The sequence below is a fragment of the Manacus candei genome, unplaced genomic scaffold (assembly GCF_025592945.1).
Source record: "Manacus candei isolate 608988 ecotype Guabito, Panama unplaced genomic scaffold, ASM2559294v1 h1tg000049l, whole genome shotgun sequence".
In the NCBI taxonomy this organism is placed as follows: Eukaryota; Metazoa; Chordata; class Aves; order Passeriformes; family Pipridae; genus Manacus; species Manacus candei.
Window position 1 is genome coordinate 26,662,863 of NW_026138097.1, and position 27,894 is coordinate 26,690,756.

A 27,894-nucleotide genomic window follows, 5' to 3' on the forward strand; every position below is an offset into this window, starting at 1 on the left:
TTAGTTATCAGAGATAATTTGAATATGACCAGGTATTTCCTGCTGGATACAGAGAGACTGAGCACCACAGGAAGAGGGAACAGCAACTTTTACAGAGACACGTTAATGCTTGCTTTGCTGTCACTAGGCACATTTACCTGTGTTCATGACATCTTCTTTCTTCACACAGAGAATCCAGAATATTTGTGAAGTAGCATGTTTCAGCCTACACTGAAATACTCAGAGACAAGTTGGCTTTCCCTCCCATTTCCTTCTCAAAAATCAGTCTGGTATTTTGTAGGGTAAATTTTCACTTTAATATGGCATCATCCATGTCACTGCTCCATGGACTGTTACTGAGCTAACCCATAACATGACACATCCTCAACTCTTGTTTCTCAACAGATCTTGGTAAATACAGTTATCTAAAGGATACCATTTGCTCCAGCTCATAAATCAAATAAACTTTCTGTATCCACTTGTTAAGTCAACTGCGTCAAAAGATTTCATGTTCTCCTTCCTTTCCCCTAAGTGATTGCTTACATACAAGCAAAACGCTGTCTGATGTTTTGATGTTTGCTGACTCCTTCCCCTTGCAACTTTGAAAACTTCTTCCTATGATACTTACGTGATGTTTGTTCATCTGGAATTAGAGTAGGAAAGCAGTTGTAGCTGTGAGGCTCTTTGTGATGTAGATAGAAATCCAGCTGCTCTCCTGCGTCCCTAACCCTTTTCCCATTGCTCATAATTCAAATTCCTTTTGGCTTCAATTTTCCACACTCAACTTCAACACAAAAGTGATTATGTTGGACGTGTGAGTAAAATCTGTTGAGCCATTTTTTGAATGATTGAAGTGTGAAAAAATATTGCTAAATGCTCTGACCAAATATAAATAAACAGAGGGAAAACTTAGAGCCTCTCTTTTTCTTTAGTTTTGTTTGGGTTTGTTTGGAGGGTTCTTTTTTGGGGGGGAGGGTTCTTGGTTGGGTATTTTTGTTTTGATGTTTTGGGGTTTTTTTGTTTGTTTTATTTTGTTTTTGCTGTAGAGGTCACTGAAGGAAGTTTCTCAAGCCTTTTCAGAAGCGGAAGTTTAGAATGGGATATTCTGTTACCCTGTGTACAGCAGCAGCTCCCCAAACCAGCCTCATATCTTCTACTTTTCCCCACTTCTACAGCCTTACTTCAAAACTTTACCTCTGAGTGCATATAGGTACACAAGTGAAGAGCATCATTCCACATGTGCTGTCTGTGCTGAGAGCAGCATAATTTAGGTTTACTCTCTGCTCGATGGAAGTTTACCACTGAGCTAAAAAGGGAAACCCAAAGCAACACACTGCTTTCTGTTCCAACTAAACTTTGTTCATCCAAACAAAGTGTCTGAAAGGAAGACAGGGCAAGGACACTACGTGACAAGGCCTTCCTCTGAAGGGCTGTCTAGAGCTGTACATCCGGAGATCCAGAGGAGATGTTTGATAACTAAAGACAGGCAAAAGTCATATGGGTCTTAAAATAAAGGCCAAAATGTCAACTCAAAGAACTACAGGTTAATCTATCCCACTTTGATGATCCCTGGGGAGATAACTAAGTGTGGATTTACCAAGAGTAAATTAGTCCTGGCCCACTCAATTGCTTCCTATGATCAGGATTTCAGTTTCTGGACAAAGACAATGCACTGCATGTCATTTATCTTAACGTGACCAAGGCTTTCGTCACAGTGTTGCATAATATACTTGGATTCAAGTTAGATTGTTATGGTTTGGATAAATAAGCAACCATCCATCTAAAAATTCACTCATGAGGCTCATAAGAGTAGAGGTTAATAGGTCATACTTTATCTGTAAGCTAGTAACAAGTGGAGTACTCTGGGTCTTTTCCTGCAACCTGTCCTGCTTAGCATCTTTATCAATGTCCTGACTGCACTTTCACTGAGTTTGTAAATGAACCAAATTGGGGTGCAATTGCTGATGCACTCAAGGTATAGAATTTAGGTCTGTCATCTAAAGGGACCTAGACAGGTTGGAGGAATGGGACAGGAGAAACCAGTTGAAATTCATCAAGGACTAATAGCAAGTGCTGCCCCTGGACAGGAAGGACAACCTGGTGCAAGGACACAGGTTGATGCTGCCTGACTGGGAGCAGCTCTGCAGAAAGGGACCTGGGGGCTTGACAAGCCGGGCACAAGCCAGCAGTGTACCCTGGCTGCATAGATGGCCAGTTGCATCCTGAGCTGTGTCAACATGGGCACAGCCAGGACATCAAGGGGAAGGTTTGTCCTTCTCAGCATCTTAGACCACATCTCAAATACTGCATGTTGTTTTGGCTTCCCAACACAAGAACAACATTAATGAACTGGAGTAAGTTCAGTGGAGAACCCCAAGATGCCCAGAGTCTGGAGCACCTGCCTTGTGGTGGAAACTAAAGGGTCCAAGGCTTGTTCTGCCCGGAGAAGAGGTGGCTTCAGGGGGACCTAGCATTAGCTTGCCTGTGTCTGCGAGGAGGTCATCAAGCAAATGGATCCAGGCTCTTCACAGCAGAGTGTGAGAGGACACACAAAGTGAGCATAACCTGAAACAAGAGATGTTCAGGATGGAAAATGGAAAAAGCACTGGAACAAAGAAAATAAAATTATTTTTTTCACTGTCACAACAGTGAAGAACTGGAACAGGTTGCCAAGAGAGGCAACCATGTCTCTTTCCATTCTTGGAGAGTTTCAGGACCACACTGGATAAAGCCTTATACAATGTGGTCTGATCTCACACCTGACCCTGCTTGTAACAAAAGTTTGGAATACAGATCTCCTGAAGTCCCTCCAGCCTATGATCCTATCATCCTGTGTTGTATTGAAGGGCAAACATAGCCTGTCCTCCTAGCTCTGCTGGTGCAAATCTGTACTGTAGCCTGAAGGTACCAGTACTGCTGTTGATATTGTGTCAGGAGGCAGAGGAAGAAACCATGAGAAAACACTGTGTGCAGAGTGGCATGTGCTCCCCACCTGTATGCTTGCCTTTCCCTTTAGTCACTCCTACAATCCCACATGTAGGGGATTTGGACTATTTTTCTATTTTATGTATGAAAAACATTAAAGAAAATTTTGAAAAAATGTTTTGTAATCCACTAACAAGCCCTGTTAATTCCATAAATGTAAGATCCAGCTACTTGGAACTTGGAGTATACTTGTTGCTATTTGTTTCAAAAAGAGGAATTTATTAAAAACTACTATTATTTCTAAGACATCTTCCCCTCCCCCCAAGCCAGAAGGTAACAGTCAGCTTTGGCCCAAAGCACATTCAGTCAAATTCAGTGATACAGATCTCCCTTTTTTTCCCTAAATTTAGCAGTAACCATATTAGTCTAAAAAACAAATTGTGACTTCATTGGTATGAAGCATTAAATATCATAGAACATGAGGGCCACTATTATTCTTACTTGATAAAATAAGTTTTAATATGTGAACAAATCATCATTTTCCAGACTCATTCAGAAGCTCAGTGAAGTAACTGGGATTTCCCATCCACTGCTAGCTGGCACTGATTCAGACTTAATGTGCAGTAGTGGAAGTAACACTGGTAGGTTTGAGTCTTATTTCAGTCATGACTATAGATAAGCTTGTATTAGAGAAGCAGTGGATATAGTTCTAAAGAAGATTAATTCCCAGGCATATGAAGTAGAAATGGATAATGAAAGATTGTAATGATGAAGAGTTGTGTGAGAGGAAAAGGAAACTAAAATTGCTGGATGAGTGAGTAAATGTCATATCAGAATGCCCAGAAACAGCAGTGGAAGATGGAAAAGCTAAGATCACAAAGTAGCAGCACAAGATCTTTTCCAACACAAAACTGGAGACTACTTAAGGGTTTAAATGGCTAACCAGGAAGATTAAGCACTTAAATACTTAAGAATAGTGTTGGATCGATGTTTTCATCTTCAAAATTAGGTGTACAAAAATTTATTTCATTAAGAGGTGTATTTGCAAATAGAGGAAACAAATCTTTTGATGCAACACACTAAGCAGAAAGCCATCTACAGCACTGTGGTAGTTTTAGTCTAGGCCTTCCTTGGTGACCAGTTTGTAACTGGCCATATACCCAGTATTCCCTATGATTTTTACATAAGCCAGGGGTATAAAGAAGGGAGGAGAGGCCTTCACACTCTTTCCTTCCCGTGGTTCTGAAGGTGCAGGTTCCCTGCTGGTGGTTCTGCTGTGTGGGAGTGAGGCCTCGTGAGCCCTTGTAGACCTTGGGTCTCCGACCTGGGCCGGTTCACCCCTCCTTAGTCAACCTGGGGTAGCATGCAGTGTTTTACTACTCTCATACAGTTAAAAACATTATTGAGTCAGACAATGATATGTTATGTAACAATTAGGTAGTATTAATCTTACCTACTTTTCCATAACCCAAAAACTTCACAGGACAATTAATGGAGTGATAAAATATCTGTACCTGGGATAGTAATATGTTTTCTCTTAGTTCATTCTGAGTTATCCTGTATTTAAACTCAAGAGTTTTTTAATTATAAAACCAAGAAAAGTGGAAAAAAAAAAGAAATTATCTGAACTTATTAGCCAGTGAAAAGTATGCTTGGATTTTGTATCTGACTATTAAAAGAGGCTTACTCTTAAATGGTCTTTCTTTGGCATATAAGTCCTCCCCAATATCGGCAGAGTCATGGTGTATTAACAGGGAATATGAAGATACTACAAGATACTACAACCAAGAGAGCAAAACCCTAACAAGTAAGATTATATCGTTTTGGAGTGTGTTCTTGCCATACCTGTTTGAACACTTTTGAAAAAATGGAATTTTGACTTGGAAAGTGAGTTCTACATGCATGATTTGAAGTCTGAAAACCATGACTAGGAATGAGAAGAGTACATTCAGTTTTAGTGAACTTTAGTCTACAGAATTTTATCACTGTCTTGTGACATAGAAATGAACTCCAATGTAACAGGACTTGCAAACAAAATTGCAAGAGTAATTAGATATATTTTGTTTAGTACCAGAATACACACTGATCATTTTCTGATGTTGTCCCTGACCTTGGTTTTGTTATGTTTTCTTCAGGTTTATAGCACCGGAATGAGGCTGAGCTAGGAGGAGCTCAAAAGAAAATCACTTTTGTGTGAAATCATCAAAAAACAGTCACTGAACTTGTGAACATGTATGGCGTCAGGTACCCCAAGAGGGAACAAGGAGGGAATGAACGCTGCAGAACTCCTGTCCTTTATCCCTTAATTTGATTTAAATAATTTACTTATCACTCATGTAAATGTGATATTAAAACTAAAATGTTATCTCCTAGGCATAGAGCCTTAAGGCATTTTACAGGTAACAAAAATTAGAACTAAGCTTAGATTTTAGAAATACAATGGCCAGTATTTTGGAGAAAGAAAAAGAAGAACAGGCCTTGTGGACATTACCAGAAGACATGACACTCTGTTTAGTTTTTGTTAAGGCTAATACAGTAGGTATGGACGGACCCAGTCCGTAAGAAGGTATGGTTGACGAACAAGTCTCTTTGCACAAATATGGTAAGGGGAAGGATGACAGTTCACCTCATCTGGATGGATACAGCATTTCCCAAAAGCTTAAGTACTCCTCTTTAATTTGCTTATGTCCCTTTGCTCTCCCTGTTTTTTAATGCCTGGTAAAGTTAGTTTTGCCTCTAATAGAGAAGGCTGAAACAGTTGTCTTGTTCACCAGGAAGGAAAAGTAGCACACAGTTCTGAGATGGGTACTGGCTGGTCCACAGTACAGTCTGTGCAGAAAATTATTTCAGACTGAGATTTGAGTTTCCAGTTGCCTGCAGGTTCTTCAGTTAAGTGATCTGTCATTATTTGAGACCCACAGCAGATGAGTGTGCATTAGCAAGGTCATTAAGATTGTACTCATCTTACTACTGTGCTCCTCCCATCCTCTTATACCAATTTGAAGGCCATCAATTGAAAGGACAATTTAATACTGAATGAGCGTTTTCCTAGAAAATATGTTTACTTCTGTAGAAGCATCCCAGGTGCAAAAACTAATTTTTAAAAGACAAATGACTCTGCAGGGAAGCGGAAGGACCGTGCAGGCCATGCATTTCCCTTAAGCCATTACAATGATTGACTCAAATGGTTTGTTAGTTTAAAAGACTTTTAGCAGGAACTGGAGCACACTGTATACTGTTTATGTTTTAAGAAAACATGGACTGTGTTGATTTACAGCTCTCTATGTTTCTCCTTTAAGCAAAAATACAGACTCCCGATGAGTCCATAGGGGAAAAAAAAAAAAAAGACAAAACCAAACTAACAAAAGAAGCACAAAATAAATGAACCTCCAAAAAATTTGCAATTCTAGAATTAAACAACACTACAGTCAGGCAAATAGCAGCATTCAGTTTCCTAGTTTCACCATCTGCTTTTTAACTTCACTCCCTATGTGCAAAGCTAAAAATTTTAGAAGGGCAGGGGGTCACCATTACTTCAGATAATTGGTATTTTAAATATGTCAGAAATACCATGAGTGCTGGCAGGAAGCCATTAGCTGCAGACAAGGAAGCAAAATTTGTCTTCTCAGATTTATAGTGAAAAGTCCATGCATTACACTAAACCCCTGCAAAGAAAGAGTCTTTAGAGAGAAATTCAGTTCCTCAAAGTTTCACATTTTCATCAGAATATTCCACTACCTTGTACATCTTAAATAGCTGCTTGTGCAAGAAAATTCATAACCAAGAGGAAGAGAGCTCATAGTACATGAACTCTGACTTCATACTTCTGAGAACAAACAAGTATGTAAATCCCTGCTTTTGAATGGCATTTGCATTGGGTTCGGTTTTGGCATTTTTTTTAATTGTGTTAATCTTGTCATTCTCCCATTTGGTAGCACCAAATTTTTCTTGTGGTTCATGACCACAAAGGCCCTTCTTCAATTTTGTCTGATTGTCAAGGGACAATCTTAAAACCTTTAGCAACTATATCACAGAGTGCAGCGACTAAGCCTCTGAAGTCGAATATGCCACACAAGATACTTTTACACAAACTACGTAGAATTAAAAAGGAAGTAAAGCTAAGCCTTTCAACATGCAGATTAGCTCGAGTGAGTCCAGGGGAGGAGAAGAGGTGTGTGCAAAGGTCCACACATAGGATATATGAGCAGGTCTTTGTTAACAAATGTATTTCTTCATGTAAGCACTTCTGAGTGACATCTAGGGTACCTTAACTGAAGGAAATAGGAATTCCTGCACCCATTTAGTCTGAAGGGAAAGTTCTGCACACATGAGACTCGCACCCTCTCTACCAAGTCACATGTATTTTGTTTTACTCTGGGAAGACCCCATCAAGTTCAGTTGAAGGGAGGGGGAGAATTTAGCAGCATGAACTTTTTAAAATTCCACATAGCGTCTACTATTCATTTTTAATTTGCTGCTTCTTTCATGAAAATGGTACTTATTAGGTAGAATTTCATTTATACCATATAATTAATCTGAATTAATATTGCTTGGATAGTTCTTAGAAATCTGATATTAGTGTTGGCAGAGTTTCCCCTATTGTCTGCCATGTTCTCTAAAATTATGTCAAGCCACAAGCGAGGTCATCACTGCTTTTATAGACTCAAATAAAGCTATCTAGCAATAGTATGCTTTTGGCAATTTTAGAGTTGCTATTTTAAAGCTTCTTTGCCTGGAGGTTACAAAAGGAATCCTAGACTTTCCAATATAGCATCCCAGACAAGGATATATCCTGACTTTTCAGTAATTGAGAATAGCCGTAGGATTAGACCATCATTTGATACTGTGTTTGGATAAGACCCTCAATTTAGATGTTATTCATATCAGATGGGTTTTTTTAAAGTGAAGCATATTTAGGGTTTTAGTAGCTCAAGCCAGATGCCACGTCAGACTTTCTCCACACTATACATAGCCACCATCTGGCACAACTGCACCAGCACAACCCCGCAGGGTTCCAAGCGGCTGGTCCCTGTGACAGCAGTAGAGCTTAGCACAGCTCCAAGCAGGTGCAAATCAAACTGGAGCTGCAGCTCAGTTACTGCAAGACTAGTACTAGAGCAGATCACAGGTTGCCAGTATCTAATGTGTGACATTAAGGCTAGCATGAGATGAAGCTCAGATATTTGTACTCTGTTCATCTGCATTTGTCTAAATTATGGACTGAAGAGCTTTAAATGGGCTATCATCTTACTTAAATGAGGCTGCTTGGCCTGTTTTTTAACATTCAGAGTGCTGAGTCAGCTTACTCATGAGTGGGTTCTTGCCTGTCAGGTCTCTAGAGACAGCCTGGTGTGTATGAGAACTGTGTTACAAGAATCCAAATAAGGAGAGTAAACTTCATGCAGATGAAAATATTTCATGGTGGGAAACTTAATCAGTATTCATTGTGTTCACTTTTGGTCTCCCAGATTGATCCAGAGTGTATTGGCTGAACCTTTCAGATGAGGTGTTGATCCTTAAAATACTCAGACCTTCACGTTTCAGTGTAGTATTTAGACCACTATTAAACCCATCCAGCTGCAACTCTGGCAATAATTAGTGATACCAAATATTTTATGCAAAAATTAAGGATTAAATATATATGCAAAATATAAAATGGTCTACACAATAACACTTGAACTGTCATTATATTTCTTTGCAGAAGCCATGATGGACTGCCCTTAAAAAAGTATACATAGATTATTTCTATTTCATACACAGCAGCAACTTCCAGCCAGGCCCCACAGAACAATGACTTAATTGGGCTATTAGGTAGACAACTCACATGACCATATTTACCATATTTTCTTACTCTGTTTGCAAGGATAACTAATTAGAAGCAGCTCATCCAAACATATTAGAAAAGAGCTGAACACGACACCTGCTGTGCATGGTTTGTGTGCTGCATACACAAACAGTGCAGAATTGCACAGTAGAGAAAGTCAGTATGTGGCTAATGAGTGACTGCATTCACAGAATTACAAGCTTTTGGCGTTTCACACAGACTGAGGAAAGTGGAGGTTAACAGTTTTGAAATTACCTATTTTATACTAAAAGTCAAAAGAGCAGCTTTCTTTTTGATTCTTGTTCTACTCTGCATTGTGGTATAAAACTGATACAAAGGAATAAGAGGGATATCCTTTGTAATATCCTTAGAGAAATATTTGTAAGGGGGCATGCTCATGGCTGCCAGGAGAGAAAATGGTGTAACAGTTCTGCAGGGTTATACGAAAGGTATGACCAGCCTAACAGCTAATACCTAGAAAAGAACACATCAGAATACTCATGTTGTGATATGTTCCCAGAATACTTTTTCATCCCTTAGCAATTTTCACTTTGTTGGCTTCCAGAGGAGATGTTGCAGGCTTTGTATATCGTGATCTTTGATGGATACTGTTCCGCGAATGTTTGATTGTTTTCAAATGCCTGTACACTAGCAGTATCCACACCACCCCTTGGCAAGAGATTTTTTGCAATCACTTAACTTTACTTTGGATGAGGAGATATCTCCTTTTCCTCTTACTTGAAACCTCCCTACTTCTAATATGGCATGAGGAACAATTCTTCTCTTGGGAGAACAGTCAAACAGTCAAGACCCCCTCACAATTTCCAGGCCACTCACAATTTTGTAGGACTCAGTTGCTCTCTAGCTATCCCCTTTCCAAACTGAAGGGTCCTGGTCTTAGTGGGGAAAATCTTCCACACCCTGCTAGCTTTCACTAGACCTCTTCTATTTTTGTTGCACCCTTTTTAGGTTGAAGGAATAGAACTGCACACCATGTTTATAATGGGAGTGTACCATGGAAGTATTCAGTGACATACTGATATAGTCTGCCTTTTACTTCTTTGCTAGTAACTCTCAACACTATCCCTGCTTTCTGAGCAAGCTAGTGAGCTGATGTATCCACATGTTAATAAGAAAATTCTTATTTGTGAGATATATTAGTTTGTTCGAATCCATCAGTTAATATTTAAATTGGAAGTGCATATTTCCATTAACACCACTTAAAATTGAATTTCAACTCTCATTTGAAATTCCAGTCACTCAATCCAGTAAGGACTACATGCAATTCATTCTTCCTATCCTCTATAAACTGACATAATTGTAGGACTTTCTCACCTTGCTGCTTGTGCCCTTCTGATTTTTTTTATGACTGTGCTGAACAGCTGATCTCATCACATCAGCCTTACCACATTTCACCATAATGTGCTGCTGATGTCCCTCTCCACAGCTGAAAACAACCTTTTCCTCCTATTGTATATTAACTGTTTAATTATCTGTGGAATTATCTTCCCTTGAATGCAAAGGCTGCCTCATTTCCTTGAGAGCTTTCTGGAAATCCAGGAAGACTAAATCAGACTGTACCTTTAAAAGTTCCAAGAGATTTATGAGATGTGACTTCCTTAACAAAAAACATTGATCCTCTGAAGTGTGTAATTTATCTACATGTGTACTAATTCTTCTACTGATTCTATAATGTAGCTCTGCAGCAACAGACGACTCACTGATCGAGTTTCCTGAATCTGCCCTGGAATTCCTTTTAGCAAAAGCATCAAGGAAGTTTATCCAGATAATTTTAACATGTTAGGAAAAATCCACATGCCAATTCAAACAAATCCAGATATTTATAGGTTTCTTGCTGAAATCCTGTACAGGTTGTATGAGGAAAATCATACACTAGCTTGCAAAGTTTTCTGCATTGTCCTGCATTAACTCACAGTAGTAGTATAAGCAGAAGGGGAGAAATAAGAAAAATCAAATCGAAAAGGGATAAAAGACTCTCAGAGGCCAATCTCAGGTTCAAGGGAGCCTGTCTTTATCTGTAGCAATGATATACAGATACATTAGATATGTATATTCCTCCAGAGCCAGTATTTTCTAAAAGGTTATGTCAGCTGCAGATGATAACTCCTATGTTATCTCACTTTGTCACTGTGAGAAAAAAAACCTCATTAATTCTTGAGCCACGTGGGTATCCTGTGATGCCCTAAGAGGGGATGCAAGGCACCATAAAGCAGTAATTGACTGATAAAGCAGATACGTTTCATCTCATATTACAAATATAATACTAGAAAACAAAGTATTGAGGACATATTATCCGAGGTCACAAGATCCCACTGCCCCTGATCAGGTGGTATTTCAGATGCTTCAGTACTCTGTGAATTGGGCATTGTGAACATTTGCAAAAATGTTGACCAAACACTGCAAGAGCTTTTCTGGGAACCCTCTTTTGAAACAGAATTATTGTGTGTCTACACTTTTCTTAAAGCACAGTGACTTGGAGATTCTCCTTGTTACTTAAATATTTCAATTAGAATATTAGTTGTTGTCACTGACAACAGCTGGAAATGCTGCAACAGGAAATGACACTTTATATTAGCTCAGACTCATCAGTGTAAACTCATAAAGTGTGATTACAATTTGAAAAGAGAGCATTTTGAAAAATATGAAATTGGCATTCATTGGAATACTGCTGCAAGAAATGAATGTCAAGTGACTTTAGCACTGCAGGGGCAGTTGATCAGTGGGGCATTACCACAAAATTGTGGTGTGGAGCTAGTACATAACTAACCTTTCAGTAGGGATTGCAGTGGGCAATGGAAGCTTTAATACTGGCAAGGTCTTTGCTGTACTCCTCTGATATGCTGGAAAAATTAATATCTGCCATTGTTGTTCTAGGAATTAATATGGTCAGGGACAAACTGCCAAATATAAAAAAAATTCTAGGCAATCTAAATATATTACCTCATCATTACTGTTACCCACTGGCGACTTAAGCTCCTGACTCAAACAAACCTGCGCATAATCATCTTACAAACTACAGAGAAAAAATGTCAGAAATTAGAAGAAAAATATTTCTTTAATAGTGGTAATTTTCTAAAACATGGTTTAAAATCTTCCTGAAAGATCTGAGAGCATCTATGGAGTTATTGCCAAAGAGAACTAGATGTTACACCCTCAGGGTTTACACTGCATGTATGCAAAAACTTCTCCTTTTTTGTGTGTGGCCACAGATCGACTAATGCTGATAAAGCATCTCTTTGGACAAGCAAATGGAAAATAAATCCATCAGATTCTATTAATTTAAAAGACACGTCTTCCTGCTCAGTGCATCTGAGCCTCTGAGCCACAAAATGCTGCAGGCTGGGAGAGCACTTAGAAGACATGTCATTACATAATGGCCCCACTCTTGCATTTCCCCTGTGTCTGTTGTGGGTTATTGGTCTTCCCTTAAACATGGGAACAAGTCCCCACAGAATACCAAATGAGAGTAGAGAAACACCAAAAGGGAGAAGTAGAGGCTGACAGCTCAGGAAAAAGCACAAGTGACTCCACAGAAGATAAATGTAAAAGGGATGGGGTGAAGGATTAAAGACTCAAAAATGCAAAATAACTGGAGGAGGTGCTTAGCTGGGGTTTCCAACAGTGCCGATTGCTCCACAAAACATATGAGGAAGCAGTGGATGCTGTCAGGATACTCTATGTGGACACATGACAGAACAAGGGAACAGAAATAGGACCCACAGTTCTTGAGGTCTCCTCTTGTCATGCTGCTTTTTTCCACTGCAGTGGGTGATCAGCTTAATCTGGACAAGGGGAGCATGAATAAGAACATCAGGCATTAAAAAACAAGGGAGACAAGTGCAGCCAGAACCTCAGCAACAGAGCTGGATTCAAAGGAAAGACTACATCCTAAGGGACTCAATATAGTCCCCTTTGCCATGAATTGGACAGCACAGCTATGCCCATCACTTCACAGCTGAGTTTTCTACTCCTTTGATCTGTAGAAAAACATACATCAAACTTAGATCATATTCTAGCACCCGAAATCACAAATCTAATAATGAGAAATTTTTGGTTTTCAACCTTGAAAAAATTGTCCAAGATAATGTTCTGTACTGTATAGTGGGTTTTCCAGTTACAGGAGACAGAAGGAAGATGTTCTGAAAGCCTGGTTACAGTGAATTAAGAAATGCAGAGGGTATATTGCTGATGTGTAAAATGTGACATTTACGATATTTATGTTAGCTGTGAAACTATCCTAATGTTTCTGTTTATTATCTTAATAATCCTGTTAAAATTATTTAAATTAAAAATCTTCCTGTAATAGTACTTCTGTGTCTCTCAGGAATTGTAACAGTTGTTTCATTACTATTTGTAGAGCACATCTGGATATCTTCACCAAAAGAAATTGAAATGGTAGGTACAATTTTATCCCAATTCTTTGCTATTGAATGTGACTCTAACACTACAAAATCTAAATACCATTTACTATACTATAGAGCTTTCTCTTCCTTATTTGAAAGTGGCATTACTAACAAATTTTATTTTTAGAAACAAGACTGCATTTGTTTTACTTTTGTCTGTTTTGCTGCCTTCATTCTGACAGTATTTCCTCCCAAATGGATCCCCTTTTTGGCAAGTATGTGTCTTCACTTACATGGTAATACTATCAGAAACAATAAAAAGTTACAGCTTGGGAACTCTGCTGTATATAGATAAGATTTTAGCTGTGACTTTAGATGCAAATAATAGAATTAATTACTTCTTCATCATACTGGTTGGATGAAATGCTTCAAACTGGTTGGATGAAGTTCAGTCTTAATTTAGGTCACTAATGTTAATTTAACATCATCTTTCTGACAGGCTGGAAAGAACAGCTAAAATAATATTGCCTCCCCAAAATTACCAAAGCAGTCATTTTCAGGAAATGACATACAATGGAGATGAATTCAAATTAAAATTGAGTCTGAGTAGCTGCAAACATTGCTAGTGTCGAGAGTTCAGAATCCAAACTTGGCATCACCTGTTACATTTGACCCTGAATGTATGAGCTGGGCTAAATGCATGCACCTGAGAACCACATCAATTTGGAGATTAGCTCTCATATTTGTCCTCTCACTCAGTCAGGACCTAGTGCCCATTCCATCTGCCTTCAGCTTTGAATCCTGATGTACACGTTACGGCAGCTGTGGTGTGTCTCTGACTTGGAAGCCAGGCCCGTGTGGTCCTTGTATCCAAGGTGCAGAGGAACAGATGTGTGAGATGGGAGCTGCTACAGGCATTGGACCATATGATCACAGTCAGCTAGTGGCTCATATGAGCTCACTTTCCTTCTCTGCATGAATAAAGAGTGCTTTGTTTGCACGGCAGAATCAAAGACTACATGCGGGCATTTCCCATGGTATAGTGGGACTGCAGAAACTTGGCAGGGGAAGTCAGCACCAAATATGCTGTGTGCACCAAATATGGCTCCGAGCAGCCTGTATATTGGTCTGCACCCCAGAACCATCTAGTATTGCAGACCAGGAAGAATAGTGAGATTTTTCTTTCAAAGCAGAAGACCATAGAAAGGAACCCAGATCTACCTGTCTTCTCTGTGGGGACCTAATCAGCAGGGGAAAACAAATAAACAAAACCAAACCAACAAAAAAAACCCACAAAAAACCAAAACAAACCAACCAACAAAACAAAACAACAAACAAACAAACAAACCAAAAAAACCAAGAAAACACCAAACAACCAAACAAGAAAAATTGGAAAGGCACCCAATACTGGAAAAGAGCCCAATGTTCCAATACAGCCAGTCTTCCTCCTTCAGGTCTGCCAGGCCACTGCTCTCCTCTGCCTGCTGCGTCGTCCTGCCTTCACATCTAGCTCTTGTCTCCTGGGCTCACCTCCATGTCTCTTTGCTAAGAGCAGGGAATTAAAATCTCTTTTACTGGCACGTGCTGCCGTTGCCAAGGGAGAGCAGCCCTTTTCAAACACTGTCCCTTTGCTCTGTGCAAACACAGTGCTTAATTGATTTTGCGAACAGCACAGTCTGCTTTTCCGAGGGTTATAGTAAACTATGAAGTTTGCACTTTACACTAAAACTTAGTGGGAAAAAAAAAAAAATCATTATTTGCAGGCCTTGAAGAGTTTCCACACTGCATGGCAAGAACTGCCTGTGTTGACAGGAGTGAGCATTGCCAACTGCGTGTGCTGAAAGATTAGGAGTTGTCCCACATCAAGGAGCAAGGAGTGCTTCTCTTCCCAAGGAAGCACTTCCCTTCTGTGTTAGTAAGTAGCAGCTTCAGTTAAAAGAAAACATATTACAGAACTATGTGACTGTAACCGGGAGTAGAGACTCTTACCAATCATTCCTAAACTCAAAAACGTTTCAGTGTTTGATATGAGCTGCCACATATGGTAGGACAAGACCGTACAGTCTGAAATCATGGACTCATATTTTAAGGCAGAAGTGTGCAGAATTTTTTAAGCTGACCAAATTTTTATAGCTATCCTTTGACAGAGGCTTTAGAGACTGACTGTTTGAAGACAGGGAGACTATCAGTTATTTTTCACTTCAGAAATTAAAGGCAGGGTACACATCAGTTTTGAACACAGAACCCGAACCCCTAGTTTATTTTCTGCTCCACAGCTCCAAGTGCAGTTGCATTTTGCTGCTGAATTCCACATGACAGCATGATGCCTGCACCAAAATTGGGACCCTCTGAGAAGAAGTACTTATTACTAGTCTTCAAATGAGCAATTAATTGAAAGCTTTTGTTGCAAAGAGTTTACATGGACTATCTTAAACAAGAAAATTCAAAGTTTATAAACTTTGAGAAGAATTAAAGAATCTCTACACATATGTTTTGTTCCCTTTTAGCAAATGTCTTGATACTTTTTATTGCAGATAGGTATTTTGGTTTTTCCTCTGGATTATTTAATTAAATCTGAATGAACAGAGAGGGATGGCTGATAGCAAGTTGTCAGTACTAGAAGGCATGGAAGGAATGACATAATTTGTTTTCCCCTTGATGAAAGCTTTAACATGTGACTGAAGTTTAAGGACATATGAGACATTAGTGTTTACGTTACTTTCTTTTCTTACTATCTTTGTCCCTGGTTGGGAATATTAACTAATGATGCACAAAAGTGAAAACAAGCTTGCAGGTCTTTGCAGAAGACCTATCCTTGCCCCTCATAATATGTCTTCTTCTTTATACACTTCTAATATATTTACAAAGTACAGAGTTTTAGCAAAAAGGCAGATCTTTGTCCAGAAGGTTTTTAGTGGTGCCAGGTTCCCCATCCTTTCCTCTTTGATATGAATCTATATTTCTTTGTATATTAGTTTAGAGTCAACAGGATACTGCATCATTACTCTTCCTAATGGTGACTTCCTTTGTTTTTCTGAAGGAGCCATGATTGCCATATCTCAGTAAACTGCTGTAACCAGTTCCTAATATTTATCCTTCTTTAATAATAAACTTAATATCACATATTGTGTCTTTTTAACTTTTTAAGTTGATATAGTCATTGAACTTAACAGTGAATGGCAAAAATGGAAATTAACATTGGTGACATGAGGAAGTTGTTCTTTCAAGCACTGAGCACACTCTGTTCCTGGCTCTTGGAGGTCCCATCACAAATACTCCGGTACTGCAGTGATAGATCCCTACTCCCCTTAACTTTGTATCTTCACATACGTGAAAAAGACACATTATATAGCATTTTCTTAGAATATATGTATAGAGAACCATTTCTTGGTAAATATTCTTAATAGGACCGTAATTATATTCCCCAAAGTTTAGGGCCAAAATCAATGATTATTAATATAAAGATACAAATAGAAGTATTTTATTTATTCATTTCATTCTGCTCCATAATGTTGTACCATGGTAACTCAACCTATTTTATAGTGCCTTTTTACTGGGGATGTAATAATTCCATGATAGTCAGTGTGGAAACTGATTGAAATTCAATCAAATTAACTACTGTAGGTGTATTTTGTTTACTTGAAGAAGTAAGAGTTTGATGTCATGCCTGTGACTGAAATCTCAGTGGTAACTCTTGTGATGTGCAGTCACTAACTAAGCATTTGAGATGGGCAGAAGTTCCTGCTAGTGCAGGGAGGTGGCATCTGCTGTATACCCTGCAAGTGCACAGGTGGGTTTGGCTGGGTGGGCCAGACCTGGTTAGCAGAAATATTACAACTGCTAAGTTTTAAAATTGGGCACATTGCTATACATGTTTGAAAGAGGGCACAAATAAACTGTTTGCTGTGCCCAACTAGGGTTAAAACCTGTAGGATGAGTGAGTTTAGGTCAGTTTATAAAAGGATGGAGGAAGAGCCAAAGCAATGATTCCCCTGCTACTTGGCAAGCTAAGTAATAATAGTTCTGTCACAGTTCATATGATACCTTCACAGAGGATTTTCTTCTTCCATTCCTAAATCCCAAACAGGAGTAATGCCACTAAGAACTTCCTGCATCCCACAGCTGCAGGAATGAATTGTTGAAGAGTCACTATTGAACATGACTGAAGAGCAGCATATAACATAAAGCTTAGCAAGAGAGATAGTCACTCAGAAGCGTAAGAGAAGAGCTCAGCTTTACCAGGGTGCCCAGAGGCAGTAGTTTTACTGACTGAGTATTTGGGTGTTGCTGGGTTTCATTGCTGCTCTTTGTCTAGTAAGGTTGTGTTCCTGTTCAGGTCTGACCAACTGCCCAACTGGACTAATATACCTTCCCAAGGAGCTGGCTGGCTGAGAGCTGGTGACTGAGGGCTCAGCAGGAACATCCAAAAACCAGATCTGGTTCCTATTACTCCCATGCAGCACAAGGTGACAAGGTATGTCCTCTTTTTCCTCTGGAGTGTAGGCAAAGATCATCTAATTTAATTTTTGTTTGATTATTTTTTAGTTTATATTGCTACACAGAATCACAGAATATGCTGAGTTGGAAGAGACCCACAAGGATCGAGTCCAATGCCCGGACCTGCACAGGACACCTCAAGAAGCATACCATGTGCCTGAGAGCATTGTCCAAATGCTTCCTGGACACAGACAAGCTTGCTGCTGTAACTACTTCCCTAGGCAGCCTGTTCCAGTGCCCAACCACGCTCTGAGTGAAGAATCTTTTCCTGATATCCAACCTAAACCTCTCCTGAGTCAGCTTCATGCTGTTTCCTTGAGTCCTGTCACTGGTCATGAGAATGAAGAGATTGGTACCTGCCCCTCCTCTTCCCCTCATGAGGATATTGAAGGTACAATGAGGTCTCCCCTCAGTCTGCTCTTCTCCAGGCTTAATAAACCCAAGAGACCTCAGCCGCTCCTTGTATGGCTTCCCCCTCCTGACCCTTCACCATCTTCACAGCCCTCCTTTGGACGCTCTCTAGTAGTTTCGTGTCTTTCTTATATTACAGTGCCCAAAACTGCACACAATATTCAAGGTGAGGCCACACCAGTGCAGAGCAGAGCAGGACAATCCTCTCCCTTGACCAGCTGGTGATGCTTTGCCTGATGCCCCCCAGGACATGGTTGGCCCTCCTGGCTGCCAGAGCACTGCTGACTCATATTCAACTTGCCATCGAACCAGACCCTGAGATCCTTTTCCACCTTGCTGCTCTCCACCGTCTCATTCCCCAGTCTATACACACAACCAGGGTTGCCCCACCCCAGGTGCAGAATCCAGCACTTTCCCTTGTTGAACATCATATGGTTGGTGATTACACATCTCTCTAATTTGTTGAGGTCTCTGCAGGGCTTCTTTTCCCTTGAGGGAGTTGACAGTTCCTCCCAATTTAGTGTTATTGGCAAACTTACTTAGTATTCCTTCGAGTCCTGCATCCAAGTTATTAACTAAGATATTGAAAAGAACTGGTGCAAGTATGGAGCCTTGTGGAACCCTACTAATGACCAGTCACCAGCCTGATGTTACCCCATTCACTATAACTCTTGTGTGTGACCTGTGAGCCAGTTGCTCACCCATCTCATAACATGTTAATCTAGCTGTGTGCTGGACATTTTGTCCAGAAGGATACTGTGTAAGACAGTATGGAAAGCTTTGCTGAAATCCAAAAAGATTATATCAACTGGCTTCCCTTGATCGGCTAGGGGGGTCATAGAAGAAAATCAAGCAGGACTTTCCCCTCATGAAACCATACTGACTGTGACCAATGATTACTGCATCCTCCAGGTGTTTTTCAAAACCTCCCAGAATAATCTTTTCCATGATTTACAGGGCACTGAAGTGAGACTGACAGGCCTGTAGTTTCCTGGGTCCTCCTTCTCACCCTTCTTGAAAATCAGGACAATGTTCACCAACTTCCAGTCAGCTGGGATTCTCCAAATCGCTCAAAAATCATCGAGATGTTTTGTGATGACATCAGCCAGGTCTTTGAGGATCTAGGATGAATCCCATCAGGCCCCATAGATTTGTAGGGATCCAGCTGGAGCAGCAGATCCCATACAAGTTAAGGGTCAACTGGGAGTTGATCATTCTCTCAGTCAGGGTCCTCCAGCTCAGGGCACTGAGACCCCCTCGGTCCATCATCCATGTTGAAGACAGAGGCAAAGAAAGAGTTAAACACCTCTGCTTTTTCTATGTCCCTGTTTGTGAAGTGACCATCCTCATCCTGTAATGGGTCAATGATATTTCTATACTGCCTATTTCCATTAATGTATTTGAAAAAACTTTTTTCATTGTTCCCCACATTTCTGGCCAGCTTCAACTTCAGTTCAGCAGTGGCCTCCATATTATTAATCATCAATAATCCACTTTTCTGCTGCTATAGCACATGGATAATTAAGGGAAAATAGCCCCAAGAGATGCAAATATCTAACAAAGATGACCAGGGAATTATTTAAATTAAAAATATGAAACACTCCCTTTTTAAGTTGAACAAAATGTTTTCTTCAGTTTTAAATCATTCTTTTGGAGGAATTCTTCAACTTCCTGTCAAAATGTTGTCCCTGAGCAGTGAAATGAGAAATCCACTTCTCAGAACAAGATTAGGTAGCTGAAACACAAGATACACTAAACCCCTGTGATGATAAACCAAAGTGTCTTGTCTTGTCTTTCCTCTACCCTGTGAAGTGTTAAGAGCACAAATTAGGAATTCCTCTGAAATGTTGAGGAAAGTGATCAAACTGTTAGTGAATTTGCCCATGTACCTGAACAGTAAGCATGGAAAGGAGAACAGATGCTAAAATACCTATAGATGGCTCTGGTTTATTTTTTCTTATTTAGCTTCTGTGTACTTACATTTTGGTCTGACTGCACCAGCATGCACATGAAATGAGTTACTACCCACTGTAATGGAAGCTAAGTGGAATACTAAACACCTGTTTTCATCACTGCTCATCCACACGGAGAGCACAGCTTCACTTGTCGCATAATAAATAACAGCATGGTTACAAATGATCCTGCTCTTCCAGGTGTTAAGACTCTGCTTGACATTGTGGCTATAAGAAAACAGATTTTGGATGCACCAAAATGAACAAAATGAGATTGAGACATGTATCTCTTCTCTTTTCGTTAGCCAGTTCCCCATGTGGTCTGCTGCTTCTAAGTCAGGAGAGATCCCCTACCCTTTCCCTGCTAATTCAGCTGCTGCAGGGAAGCCCCCAGAGTTGTCCTGTAGCCTGTCCCTCCTGTGTGCTTCTCCAGAGCATGCAAGAGCACAGGGCAAGGAGCCAGAGGCCCACAACAGCTCCTGTGGCATAGGTTCTCCAAGCAATCCTTACCTCACCAAGTTCAGCAATTTTAGTTCCTTTGTACTATTTTATCCCTTATCCACAGCATAAGGAATGTTTGTGATTTTTCGTGATGAACAAGACTGGTTTTAAAGGAGGTGAGCAGGCTTCACTCATGACCCTGAGATTAGCTCAGTTATAGTATGGCACTAATAATGCCAAGGCTGTGGGTTCAATCCCCATTCATTCATTTAAGAGTTTGACTTGATGATCCTTGTGAGTCCCTTCCAACTCAGAATACTCTGATTCTGTGACATCAAATAGGTGAGACTTAGTTTATCTTAATACACGCTGTGAGAATTGCCACTAACCATAAATGCAATAATGGAGATAAAAGAATGGATAAACTGTTTAGTCTGAGAAAATGCGTGAGCTGGGGATTTCCAAGGTCTCTAAGGATGCAAATGTTTGGAAAAAAATTGACAAATAACTTGAGTTCAAAGGCACAGTAACTTCTGGTGAACAGGATGACTCCTTACTGAGCCTCAGGGGAGGCAGGGCTGTCTCCCTTGGTACATCCCTGGGAGATGTGCTGCACACAGCACCTGCACTGCTGATGGACCTGCTTAAATGGAGTGAAAAGGTGATGTTGAGATCGAGTTCAAAACAAAACAAAAAAAAAAAGCAGTGAAATATTGTGTTGGTCCTCACATTCATGGTGACTCAGGTGTTGGACCTGAAGTTCAGGGAGTAGCATAATAATTCTGTTTTTCAGCCCACACTTGGTTAGAAAGAAAAATAGAAAAGTGAGTTTTATCTTCACTGGGAATTTCTACATTGTGTTTGTTCTGTTACCTGGTCTTGTTCAGTGGGATGGGAGACACCTGATTTTCATGTGCTTATCTGGGTGGAAGTAAGATCATCCCACAACGTCTGATACCTTTATAAACATGTTGAGAATGTGTGATCCAGCCATACCATTCCTCCAAGAGAGTAATACAAATTTCATAGGCATGAACAGAGCCAAATGAGGGAGGGAATATTTCTTAGTCACGCTTGTGTGGAAAGAAAGTCATAGAAGTTTCAGACAAGCAGAATTTCTCTAGTTACTTTACCAAAAGAGTAAACTGGGTCTGAGATAGAATTTGATGTCATTGTATGTGGAAACTGGAGAGTTCAAGCAGGTAATAAATTGAATGTTTTGAGTACCTAGTGTAGCTCTGGCAAGAGGGAAAAACAGTGACATATTTTTCACGACCATTTTGTGTTGAATAAATCCTAGTGAATTCTGTTTTGTCCCTCAGTTCCTTTGGGTAATTGGCCTGGGCAAGGAATAGTCAATGCCCCTGAACTGACTGTAAGCATGAAATTTGAACTGGTGAATGTTGGGAAATGTTTGGAGACATACACCCGAGAACCAAACAGCTTTAAAGTTACACTGGGAAAGCCAGGCTTCTACTGTAGATTCATTAATGAAGATCGATGTATAGAAACATGAACAGATTCCAAAACCTTTAGTGAAAGAGAAGACTTTGGTTACTGGTCTCAAAAGCTCAGACTTATGAAAGATATCCTTAGGCAGAATCAGCTCCAGTGCTATGGCCCCAAAGGCACTACCAATCCCAAATGTCCCTGTACAGCCTCTCCTGTGGCTACCACCACATTGCTCATGGCTCAGGACCCCATTTCAACCCTTCCTGAGGCACCCAGTCCTGGTTTGAGGTGTGCTGGAGGAGTCTTGGTCTCCAGCCTTGCTTCATGTATGGACCTCAGACCTACACTGCAGCCTCATCTCCACCCTTGTCTCTACTTTTTCCCTTTTTTGCTCCAGACTGCACTCTCCGGATGGATCCTGAGCTTGGTTTGTCGGTTGCTTTACTTGGGACTGCCAATGGACCCTGACACCAGCCTGATGTGTTCAGACCCTGTGAGACAGCACCCATCAGTAAAGGCACCAAGGAGGATCCCAGCTTCTCTTCCCTCGTGGAGCAGCCCCACCCTCGCTACTTCCTGACATTCTTGGATCATGTTTGGAGGTTAAACAGCTCCAGGATGGTATAGAACAGTCCTTCAGCGATGTAAAATAACAGTAAGATGTACAAGGGAGCCTCACAGTGCTAAGACCTTTTTTGCTTAACAGAAAAATATCTACTTTTTAAAAGGACTGTGTTGTGTACTTTCATAAACAAATTCCTCATCTGAAGATTTTTTCTAAGTCTTTCATTCCTAGTTGTTTATTCCTGACTATGGGATTTTCATGCAATAGTAATGTCCTAGAGTTTGTATATGTCACCCTGCCACAAAAAAAGTCATGCTAGATTAATCTGTCTCTGCTCAACCCATACTTGACACTTCCTCCTGTCACTGGAAAAAGCAAGTAGCTGAGCTGTTGGTGTGTGCAGTTCAGATGCTTTATTCCATTTTTTCCCATCTCTTGAAACTCAGCATTAAAATTCTAGGGTATGGCTTTTTAACACAATAAATTATTTCTATTGAGTTTTCAGGCAATGGTGAGGGAGACACATTAATAATTCAAATATTTCTGCTGTTTTCAGAGTTTCAGAAGCCAGGTGTTGTTTGGTATTTTCCAAAAGGTCAAAGGCATGTAGTTACTGCCAGTGAAAGATTTTGTATTTGAGTGTTATGACTGCACTTTACAGCAAGTGAGCAATAAAAACCTGACAGTCAATGCATATTTAGAAAGTTTGATTCAACTTACCTGGTTCTCCTGGAGATTGTTAGTTCAGCTATATCTACTAATCATGCGGCCATGGGAATTTTTTTCTGAACTGTGGAACAGCTCAGGGTGAAGAGCAGCCTCAGGTTGACCACTAGCAGTGTTTTCCAAGGACTTCTGCTACAAGAAAAAATATTCCAATGCATTTTCAGAGTACCCCTAAGGATAAGTGGATTGTCTTTTCTTGTAGGGTGGTAGTGTAGAGAAGAACCAGTGTACTGTTGATTGGCCTGCTGCTTTTTGTCCTACAAGCTTATCTGCCTCTTGCAACCACCCAAAAGACAGCCAATTAGCTAAAAATCAATTCTTTTATGGAGACGCAGAAGATTAATTTGAAAAAAAAATAAAATTGAATGATTTCTTGCAATCTGAAACAAACCTTTTCTTCATAGTGCCGACTTAGTGCTCACAGCACCACTGCTACCTAAGCCACCCTGCAACAGCTAGCAGTAGATGCTGCAGATCAGCAGCGTATAGATCATCCTTTTCTCAGACATATAGATCTCATTATTCCTGTAAGGCAAGGAAACAAAGAAAAGAGCAATGAAGCCGGGGGGCAATACTCTTCACTTCTTGAGAAAGATTAGAGCTAGCAAGGAACAAGCAGTACAGCTGAGGGGAGTTTCTTATCCTGTCAAGGAGAACTACAGTCATCATCACATGCCCTGTTAAATCTAGAAAGTGTAAAAAGATCTGTATTTTTAGAAATTTACCACTTACTTCAAAATAAAGTGAACAAAGAAATGAATTGTACACCGTTCAAGACTGTAAGGTGGTTTTCCTCTCACCAAAACTATTTTCCTTCATTTTCTTAGCTGTTACTTGATATGCTAATTCACATAGCAGCAGAATTCTCAGGGCAGGGACTTTGTCTTAATTTTTTTCTTCTTTTTTTTTTCCCGCCCCAAAGCACACGAGATTTCTAATTCTGGGTTTAGTGGGGTAGCTTCCCCTAATGGCTTTGACACAATCCTAACACAAAAATAGCTTTCATCACTGTGCAGTCCAATATAAACAGCCCTAGAAAACACCTTCCAGACTTCCAGCAGCCCCTTGATATCATCTTTGGATAACTGTTTGGCTGCAGAGAACCTATGAATTTACCACTTACTTGTTTGAATTTTACAATTGTACCTTTATCTCTGCAAGCTATATTAGTCCTGTTGCTAAATGAGGTTAGTGGTCTAAACGTTACTTAAGCAAGCATGTTTTCCACTTCCCTCCATTCTTCCAGTGCTATGCAATTTTTACCTGGGGTATCCTAGATTTTTCTTTTCCTTTTAGCTTTCCTAAATTAGCATACCCTTCACTGATATTGTAGTCCCAGGCTAAGTGTAGATCCAAGCATTCTTGAACTGGGTGGGAATTCATATCCATGTTTTGGTTCTGAATCAAACCAAAATCTTAGATGACAATCCGATTCTCAGGAATAAAGTTCAAATTAGCTAGGCATCAAGCTCACAGATCACTAAACTGCTTTATGTAAGCCTTGTGTATGTTACATTGTAAATAGGAAGATTTTCAATTTTCCCATCTATTTCCTTTTGCCTGATGCTTTTTGCAGTGTTGTAGCCCTAATGGCAGTTAATAAAAGGTAACTAAATATTGCTGAGAGAATCTGAAGCAAGTTTTATAGCCCTTAAATCAAATTAACTTTTGCAGTCATGAACTAATCAATTGCCTCTCTTTTCTATGATTCTATCTGGAATTTGTGATTTAAGTTTTCTGTAATTTAGCATTCTTTTTGTATAAAGGCTATAGAAAGACATAAAATTAGCACATAATAAAATGAAGTGCTGAACTTATACCATTGAGAAAAAGAGCTGTAACACATCCAGAAATATTAAGTCTTTTGCTGAGAAAAAAAAAACCAACTAGGCATGCCTAATATTGCTTGTCCATTCTTTCTCTGTAAAAAGAGCCAAAAAAATTTGGACAAAGTTGTTGTAGTCACAGGTTGGACTCAATGACCTGAGGTCTTTTCCAACCTAATTGATTGTGCGATTCTGTGATTCTGTGATCTCTTCGTGTATTCATAGGCTGCTACCTGATCACCCTTTAGCCCTTCCTTTGCCAGACAAAGAAGTACAACTGCCTCAGGTTTTCCCCATAACTCATGTTCTCTGTGTCCCTGGCCAACCTGATAGACACTTTATAGCTCCTCTCCAAGTTTTAACATCTCTCTTGAAGAGATGCAGGTTCTCAGAAGTGAACACAGTAGACCAGTTATGCCCTACTCCTCCCTTTGAGTGTGGAATAACCTCCCTTGATCCCCCTAAGGTAGCCCTTGATGGTTTACTTTGATCATTATGAGAACACATGGTTAGCACATGTTCAACCTGACATCCACTGTAGTGCCTGAGTCCTTTTGACTGAGTTTGCTGCCCTGCCAGTTGGTTCCCAGCCCATACTGATGCTTGGGGTTAATCTGCCCAGAGGTATTGCATCCTATTATTTTTTTATAAATTTATTATTATATTGTTCTTATTATTATCATTTGTGTTGCCCCAGTCCCTGAGTTTTTCAGGTTTTTGTGAACTTAAGTTGTGCCATTTGTCATGTCCCCCCTCTAATTTAGCATGGAAACCACGTCCACATAACTGTACTGATTGATTAAAGATATGTGTTATATCTGAATGCTGAGAGTTGATCCTAAGGTCTTCTCCTGGTTTGTAGGTAGATTGTAGATTGTAAAACATCTCTCCTGTATGGACTGGACACTAGATGAATATTGCTGAGAGAAGGTGACATGTAATACTCACCAGATGGCTTCAGCCCACACTGTACTTTTTAGAGGAGGACTGTCCTGTGCTGCTTTCTTACAAGCTGATCTACTTTAGCTACTCAGAAAACAGCTGTGGTAGTTCTTAACTGTTTACTGATTGAAACCATGTCATATTATTAGAAACATTTATAAGTATTGAAAACATAACAATACTGAATGATCTAGCATCTTCATAGAACAGTTGATATGCTGGTACCATTCTCTCAGATATGTTTCACAGCTGTAAGTTGTGATTAAAAGGGGGGGGCAGGGAATGAGCACAACAGTGGGAACTGTTCCAAGGGCAGCGATAAAGATCTCCCTCCTTGTCTGGAATTGCCCTTTAAGCCCTAGACTCTTAATCAGCAGCAAAAGGAAGCAAAAGCTTCCTTCCCTGACTAGACCTGATTTCAACAAAGATGTGAGAGTGTCTTTCACAAAATACTCCCATCACAATCTGTGTAAGAGCTGTTTTAAAAATAAAAATTAAAATAGCTTGGTCTTTTGCTTCCTTCAGTTGTTAGACTAAATAATAAGAGACCAGCACCCTTTCTGATGGTCATTTTCATGAATACAGTGCTGCCCCTGTTTCACTGAGATAAAGCAACTTCAGCAATGTGTGTTCTGCTTTGCCAGATAGTCTATCTTTTTAGAGGATGAAATTTCTTCAAGTAATCTACATCCAAAAAGTGAAATTTAATCATCTTTATAGGAAAAACAAGGCCTATCTGGAGTTTTCTGGTAGATTATTGTTTTCTTCAAATCTTCCCATCCCTAGAAATGTTTTACAAACCCAGATTTAGCAGGGAATTAGGACCATTGTCCTAAAGTGTATTTCATACCATATTATGTAAAGAGCATAAATTTCTATTTTACTAGTTCAGGGCAGGGAAGGAACACAGGACAGACTGAAAAGCAGAGATACATCTGTACCTCATTACTATAAAAGAGCCTCTGGCCTTACCAACGCTAGCATAGCCCAAAGACAAGGAAGCCTAATGAAGGCAATGCTGACTAGGTCTGAAGAATGCTGAACCCACAGGGAAATGGGCTGCATGAAAGGAGAAGAGGAAGACTGACAGGAACTGGGGTCAGAGACAGCAGCAAAAGGTAGTCAGTTGCTGAGACAGAAGAATACACTAAAGTGTTTTGAGTGTGTGGGCAGGTTGCTTGAATACCCTCCTTTTAATGCACACAGCAATGGGAAAAAATACTAAATGTTTGTAATTAAGTGTTTAAAGAGCATCTATCTGTTCATATTTAAGGGAAACTTCTATTCCAGGCACAGATAAGAATTTGGGTACTTTCAAAAAGTCCCATTAACCACTTCTGTGAATCCTTAGATGACAACTGTGCTAGGTTTAGGCACTTAAGAAAGTTTTCCATTGTATCCCCCAAGGAGAAACTATTAAGTTTTATACAGGATAATCATTACTCTAAATATAATGAGTCAGGCTGTAGATCTGTCATGAAGAGCTTTGAACTCATAGCAAAAAGCCATAATTCACAGCAGTTACAATTTGGAATATTTATTAGGATTGCATGTGGCCATGCCAGTGCAAAGAATAGGAAATGTCAATAAATCTGCTAGGTCAAACTGACTGTATTGTAAAAAGTGTTGTTCCCACACTATTTTCCTTTTTCCAACCAGTTTCTCAGCTCAGAACTATAGTCTCAAATCTGTCTTTCCCTAAAGGAAAAACATGTTTTCCCTTTGTTTGCCTATCCTTGTTACTTTTATGACCTTTGGCAGCTTCTGAAAACTGCTACATAGAAGACAAAAGAGCTATAGTCTCTGATGTATGACTGATGAAGTAGGCATGTAGGCATGTCTGTAAGAGCTGGGGAATGGAGTTGTACCATACTTCAAGTGCTTCTATCTGGGGTACAGTTGAATATTATGCTAAATTAGGTTTGCTGACAAGTACCTCAGACCAGTCTGTGAAACCTCTTTTCCTGTTCCGGTTTGGTAGCTTTGATGT

At 39.9% G+C, this 27,894-nt stretch overlaps 1 long non-coding RNA gene across 1 annotated transcript; it reads left to right on the plus strand.

Annotated features, from left to right (window-relative positions):
• Nucleotides 1–3,451: 3,451 nt before the first annotated feature.
• On the plus strand, nucleotides 3,452–26,066 carry LOC127476432 (uncharacterized). Its single transcript, XR_007906612.1, has 5 exons — nucleotides 3,452–3,545; nucleotides 5,040–5,148; nucleotides 13,107–13,144; nucleotides 22,243–22,466; nucleotides 25,836–26,066. It is a non-coding gene; the product is annotated as an uncharacterized LOC127476432 (long non-coding RNA).
• Nucleotides 26,067–27,894: the final 1,828 nt, after the last annotated feature.